This window comes from Phalacrocorax carbo, chromosome Z, assembly GCF_963921805.1.
Source record: "Phalacrocorax carbo chromosome Z, bPhaCar2.1, whole genome shotgun sequence".
In the NCBI taxonomy this organism is placed as follows: domain Eukaryota; kingdom Metazoa; phylum Chordata; class Aves; order Suliformes; family Phalacrocoracidae; genus Phalacrocorax; species Phalacrocorax carbo.
Genome location: NC_087548.1, coordinates 3,057,824 through 3,064,779, shown reverse-complemented (window position 1 = coordinate 3,064,779; position 6,956 = coordinate 3,057,824). Strand labels below are relative to the sequence as shown.

General features: G+C 55.5%; 1 protein-coding gene across 1 annotated transcript in view; it reads left to right on the top strand.

Annotated features, from left to right (window-relative positions):
- Positions 1-1,071: 1,071 nt before the first annotated feature.
- MAPK4 (mitogen-activated protein kinase 4) overlaps positions 1,072-6,956 on the top strand; it is a 46,094-nt gene continuing 40,209 nt past the window's right edge. The window contains exon 1 of the mRNA XM_064438552.1: positions 1,072-1,172. The gene's annotated coding sequence lies outside the window, so the exon portion shown is untranslated. The remainder of the gene's footprint in view (positions 1,173-6,956) is intronic.

Here is a 6,956-nt window from a genome sequence, read left to right as displayed (position 1 = left end):
GGTTGGCTATGGGGGGGAAAGGGCAGGTAGCCCAGCCAGGATTGTCTCGGTGTTTGGAGCGAGGGGGTTCACTTCAGGTGTCTGTCCCTGCTGCAAGGGACACCTTAAGGTGGGGGTCCCGGTGGGATCCCCCCGTGGTGGCTCCTCACAGGGAGTATGGTGGGGCAGGGTGGGCCACCAGATCCTCCTCAGGCGGCTCCTCCCAGGGACTATGGCGGGAGCAGGGTCACACACACAGGGCCCAGACCCCCTCAGGTGCCTCCTCACGGGGACTGCGGCTCCTCACAGGGACTATGGCAGGGGGTGGACGGAGGATGGACACGGACACCAGCTACCCTCAGGTGGCTCCTAACAGGGACTGGGACGGGAGTGGAGGAAAGACGGACACCAGACCCCCTCAGGCGGCTCCTCACAGGGACTATGGTGGGGAAGGGGGGAGGACACGGACGGACACGGACACCAGATCCCCTCAGGTGGTTCCTCACAGGGACTATGGTGGGGAAGGGGGGAGGACACGGGCGGACACGGACACCAGATCCCCTCAGGTGGTTCCTCACAGGGACTATGGTGGGGAAGGGGGGAGGACACGGGCGGACACGGACACCAGACCCCCTCAGGTGGTTCCTCACAGGGACTATGGTGGGGAAGGGGGGAGGACACGGACGGACACGGACACCAGATCCCCTCAGGTGGTTCCTCACAGGGACTATGGTGGGGAAGGCGGGAGGACACGGGCGGACACGGACACCAAATCCCCTCAGGTGGTTCCTCACGAGGACTGTGGCGCCGTGGGGGTAGATGGACACCAGATCCCCTCAGGCAGCATCTCACAAGGACTGTGGCGGGAGCGTAGGGGTACAACCAGATCCCCCCAGGCGGCTCCTCACGGGGGCTGGCCGGGCCGTGGTGGGGGTGGGGACACTGGATCCCGGCGACGGCCGCGGGTAGCCCCGGGGTGTGTGTGCGTGTGACCGACCGGATCCCCTCACCGGGGATCGCCCCCTCCCCTCTCCCGCCCCTCCCCCGGCAGGTGGCCCTCGCGCGGCGGCTGAGGCCGGTGGGTGACGTCAGCGGCGGGGGCGGGCGCGCGGTGCCGGTGCGCCGGGCCGGGCCGGGCCGTGGGGTGAGCGGTGCGGAGCCGAGCGGTGCGGTGCGGTGCGGAGCGGCCCCCGGTAAGTGCCGCGCCCCGCCCGGGCGCTGCTCCCGCTCCCCCCGCGCCTCCCCGGTGCTGCGGGCTGAGCCGGCCGGGGGCCGCCGGTGAGGGGATCCGAAGCGACGGGCTGCGGGGTGAGGCGGCCGGGGTGGGGGGTGGGGGGGGGCGGCTTCGCGGCCGGGGTGCCTCGCTGCTTGCCATCCTGTGCGGGACCGGAGCTCGGGGCCGGCAGCGGGGAGCCCGCCGGGACCCGCCCGGCGAACCGTCCCTGGAAGCGCCCGCCGGTGCCGGTGCCGGTGCCGGTGCCGCCTCGCCCTTCCCCGGGGCTCAGCCCGGCACGACCCCGCCGCCGGGCCTGCCGGAGACCCCCTCCTTGGAACGGGGGCTGCGAACCGCTGAGACCCCCGCAGCGCCTGTTTGCTGCCCGGGAGGGCGAGTGAGTATATATGCATTTGCTTCTCCCCCCTTTTATACGTGCTCTATGTGTATATACGTGCTTTATGTATATATACATATAGATTTTGGGCTTCCACAGCTAAGCCTGTGCACAGCCAAGCTGGTATCAGCATGCCCAGCAGGTTCCCAGCGCCCTTCCCAGTGTCCGGAGAGGAAAACCTGCTTCTCCCCCTCTCCAAAGCAAAGGCTGCGTTTGTTCTCAGTCTTATTTATTTACTTCTCGGGTCTGAGAGCGTGCGCTGGAGATGGCAGGTGGCGATGGTCCAGGCTTTAATGGCATCAAATGCCCTCGATGCGCGGTGAAGGCGCCTCTGGCTGCCGCGCCGGGAGACACGGCACCTCGGGAAGATTCAGCGTGAGCTGGTGTAGCGTGAGTACCAAAAAGGGGGGGAAAAACCCCGACCCATCCCCACACAGCGCTTTGCCCAGCCCTGACATGTGGGGTGGGTTAGGGGAGAGGGGTCCCCCCGGGGTGCGGTGTGCACCCAGAGCTCAGCTTTCTCTGCGTGTTGGAGGTGTTTGGGTATTTCTGCTACCTGTTCCTCGAGTCTGTCTCGCGCCTGTGTGCTTGGGGGGGGTGTCGTGGCCAGAGAAGGTGATGTGGAGCATCGAGGGTTTCTCTTGACGAAGCAGCTCGCTTGGTTTTGGAGACATAATGCTGGGATACTGCTGAGAGGGGTTTTGGTCCCTGCATTCAGCTCTGTGTCGCTTGCTCCTTGCTGTTAATTAGGCACATTGAATCCTACCTAGTGCTGGGATCTTCCCAGGAAACACAGAGTGCTTTTCCCTCCCCTGCAGAACGAGGCCTGGGGACGCTGACATCTTTTTCACCGCCTTGGATATGCTCAAGGGGTGCAACTGAGACTCAGATTTGCACTTTCCTCCTTTCAGATGGACAGACATCCATGCTATGATCAGGTTGAAGGTGACAGGGAAGCCCCGTAGAGGTGTGTGTGCGCGAATGATTACAGGGAAAGGGAGACCAGGACTGTAGCGAGGATATAGCAGGAGCCAGGGCTGGAGTTGCATGTAATATTTTGAGGATAAATCTCATACACAGCAGGTGAATATCAGCATTCCTCCCTCCCTGCAAAAGAGGAGAGCATAGAGGGATGCAATAACCCACGTACCATTGATTTCCCTGTGCTTGGGAGAAGCACTACTGTGAGCCTCTGCCTGGCTTTTGGAGCCAAAGCTGAGAAGTCAGGCTCACTGCAGTCCTTTCCCTTGCTAAGCTGAGCCCAGACTGTTAGTAAGGACTGACAAGGTCTGAAATCCCAGTCAAACAACCCATGTTCAGAAAGGAGGATGAGGAACTGTGAGCATCTCTGCCAACCTCAGGCTCACCAGGTTGAATGCTTTATGCAGATGATCTCTGCTTATCTCTTCTTTATACCTAGAAGAGAGACATGAAGACCTCCCTCCATGTGCTGGACTGGCTTTTCCTGCGTCCTGGGTGCTGGGCAACTCAGCAAGGCAAAATCGCCAGAATTGGCATTACGAGCCAAAATTACCTCTCCATTTTCCAGGCGGCGTGAGGCAGCTCGCTCGCATTTGGGGCTCTTCTGGTGGATGTGATTCATTTATCCTAGCTTGGGCATCTAGAAGCGTCTAGTCTGAGCTGACCCCCACAAAAAGGAGGGGAGAGGCACCTCCCAGACGGGGTTCGTTTCACCCTGCGGTAACTATCAGAGGCAGGGCGGGGAAATGCCTTGCAGGGTGCTGGTTCTGGCTTGGATATCTGAGTTTGAGAGGTCTAAATTTAAGGGAGGTGAATCTCACCCAACGCTTGCAAACCTTGGTTTTTAGTCCTTTTGCCTTGATCTTTCTTTTTTTAGCATGATCCTGCTGTTCTCCTATCACTCAGGCCTTTTTTGAGGCATAAATAATGCTTCTGAAACTTTCCATGGCCCCAGGTGGGAGGTGTTGCAGAAATGCAACTGCAGGGAAGTGTTTGCAGCTCATCCTCCTGCAGACATAGAAGGCTGGGTTAAAAACCAGCCTGTTAATTTTATTTTAATGGCTCTAAGCAATGGTGACCCCACCATATACACCCCTTCCTCCCATACCTTGTGCCAACATTTAATTGCTCTTGCTCTGGGGAGATGCTATCTCATTTCAAGGTCGAACTTATCTAGCTCTGACTTGCAGAGAGGGGGATGTTGTTGTGCCTTTGTCACAAAGGTGACTCGTCGCTCCCAGCTCCTTGTCCGCAGGAATTGGGTCACCTCTTCACCTGCTCCTCAGGAGGCTGAAGTATTTCAGGTGCTACAACCTCACGCCGAAAGGCTCCTGCTCCATCCCGTATGGTTTCTGAGGCCACCCTTAGGACTTCGCTGGTGTGACCGCATTGTTCAGGTGCCGGTTTGGATGCAGCATGACCTTGGCAATGCTGTGTGTTGGTGCGAGCTTGCTTTCCAACTTCTACTGGACGTATTTCCCATCACACCTTCAAGGACCACCTCCTTTTGCTCTGGCTTTGCTCTGATAGCATACGTGGAAGAGAATCCCCACGCTCATCCCAAATACCTTCCTGGCTCGGGTAGAGATCCCTTTTGTGGCCTCCTGTATTACTTTGCCGCACAAAAACATGGTCTGTTGGACTGTGACCATCGCCGAGGTGATTTGGTTCTCCATGCAACTGAGTCATTGACCAACCACCCGTTAGTTGCTGCTTTTTTCTGTGTGTGTTACAGGTTTATATTTAATATAATCCCCCAGAAGGAATCACGGATGAGACCTAGCAGTGACAATAATCCCTGAGGACCGTGTTTGGGTGCTGGCTTTCCTCCCTGCTCTCGCCCCATCAACAGCCACGCTTGGGGCTGTGCAGGCGCACACCTAATGTGTGTGGGTTTCATTTCACCTGGTGTGAGATTTATCCTCAAAACATTCTGGGGTTTGGAGAAATTTGGGCAAGCGCTGAGTTGAGGCAGTTGCCTGCGTCATGCAGCCCTGTTGGCTGTCAAAGAAAAATATAAGTCTTTTAAATAGACCTAATTCCAAGAAACTCAGCTGGGTGATTGGAATTGTATTTTTAAGTCTCCAGTTCATGTATTTACCTGAAGTTTCTGTCCCGCTGCTCTAGCCGGAGCCGACCCCATGTTGCCTGCTGCTCCTGCCTGTCGCCTTCTGTTCTTTCTTCAAATACTGCAACTACACAAAGTTTCTCTGCATTTCACCCGTTGATCTTAAAGCGCTTTGTTTTAGCAGATGTTCGGCAATACTGAAATTTGTGTCATTAAGGGATTTTAAGGCCGGTTATACAGGAGGTTGTTGGGAAAGACCCTACTTTTGCAGGACGGGGCGCACGTGGTTAAGCTGTAGACAGAGTTTCTCTCGTCCTCTTTGGTAACTGTTTTATCCCATCCCCAGTATCCCATCGGCAGTGCAGTACTCTCTTCCAATTTTACTGGTGGTACCTAATAGTGAATCCAGCAGGTATCTAATTCTCTGTTCTTAACATGCTTAAAAAGGCCTGTACTTTACAATTAATTCTGTTGGCTGTTCAGATGTAATGGATTCCATTAGATGTCCTCATCCATCACCGACCCTGCACGTTTCTTTCTCAGTGCCGTTTCTTTTTCCTCTTCCTTTTCTGTGCCTTTCACACAGACCACGTTTCCATGCGTTTTCCACATCTCATTTTTGCCAGAATGATTTTTGCCTGATTTAACTCTCGCTGCTTTTCTGGATTTGTAACTTTTTGGGGTCTTTGGTAGATGCTTTAAACGACTCCCATACCCTCAGCGATGCTAGCAACTGCTTCCGGTTTTGTAAAATTTGCCCTTTTAAATTTAGACACTGCTGCCATTGTTTTGGGCTCATTGTTTCTGTGACTGGCACAGAAATGGAAAGAAGCTATAATGGAAGAGGACTTGTCTTAGACATGCAATTCATTTTGGCTTTGTCCTTGTCGCGTAGCTCTGCTGCTGCTCCGTGGGCAATAAACTCTGAAGCCTGAGCTATTCCGCGTGCCGCCAGCGGCTTTTCATCCGAAACACTTATCGGTGTGGTCCTTAGGTCTGGTATTGATTATTCATTAGTTGTTTGCATTGTGGTACTTTTATTTGCCTCTCTGGGTGTATGTATGTGATGAATAGTGGCAAGATGTCGTCCTCCTTGTACCAGTGCGACTGAATGCATAGAAGAGAGTGAAATTCGGTGCTTACAGCCTGTGAACGCCTCGCAAATGGTCTTCGAGTGTCTTTGACGCCACCGTGAAAGAAAATCACATACTGCATACTGTTTGAATTATTTTTGCACATTTAAGCACCGAATCTCTTCTTTCGTGCCCCGATGTCCTCATACCCCGCTCCTAACCGATGGCTGCACCTTTCAGACCTCACCAGCTGCGCTTCCCAGGCAGGCGCGATGCCGACCGGTGCAGCTCCAAGCTTGGCACCGGGAAGCTGCTGCGTGTTTCCCGTGATCCGTGCTAGGGCGAGGTTTAACAGTGATCTGCTTTGAGGCCTTTCCAGGCAGGGTTGCATGTGAGGATTTACAGGAGCCGATTTCAGCCCTGCTGAAAGGTGCCAGGATGACCTTGTGGGCGCTCCCTGCCCATGGGGCTGGGTCAGGAGCGGGACAAGCTCCCAGATCTCACCGCCAACAGCATCCCCTGGCTTGGAGGCTGCAGGGGGAATTAGCGCTGCTTGTTCCTGCAGCACTTCGCATCTGAGCTACGCCTGTCTTTAAAAAGCAGCCAGCGTGGTTGTGCTTGGAACAAGCAGCTCAGTTTCTATATTATACACAACAGTCATCTCTGTAGGAAGCTGGCCAGCCCACGCCACTGCAGCAGCCCAGTGCTACATGGCTCTCAGCGTGCTTATCCTCGGGGCGTTCCTGGGAGGAAGGGAAGGAGCAGGGTAACTCGAGGAAAAAGCTTTCCAGTGTACTGATGTGAGCATTCCCCAGTGGCGTGAGAAGCAGTGCCCGGGTATGTGCTTGTCTGTCAGGTCGCCGGCATGGATGCTCGTTCATCGTTCCGGCTGCACGGCCACTCTGCAGGGTGAGAGTGGTCCCCTCCTGGGACCCAGTGTAGATCTGCTGCATGCAGGTGGGAGACCTACTTTCTGCTTTTGTGCCCTTAGTCTTGCATCTGCTCTTGCACCCTTAGTGCCTTCCTTACCAGCCGTGACCTGCGGAGGAGGAGAAGTTACCCTCCGCTGCCCAAGCTGTTGTCTTACTCCCAGGCTGAGCAATGGGATGCTTTCTGAGTCCATATGATCTCTCAGGGAATCGAATTGGCTGTGTCTCGGCTTCATGTTAGAATCCCTCCAGATTCAGGGAAGACCAAACAACTCCCTGGGCCGATATCCATCAGTGTCCATCTGTCCTAGCTGTT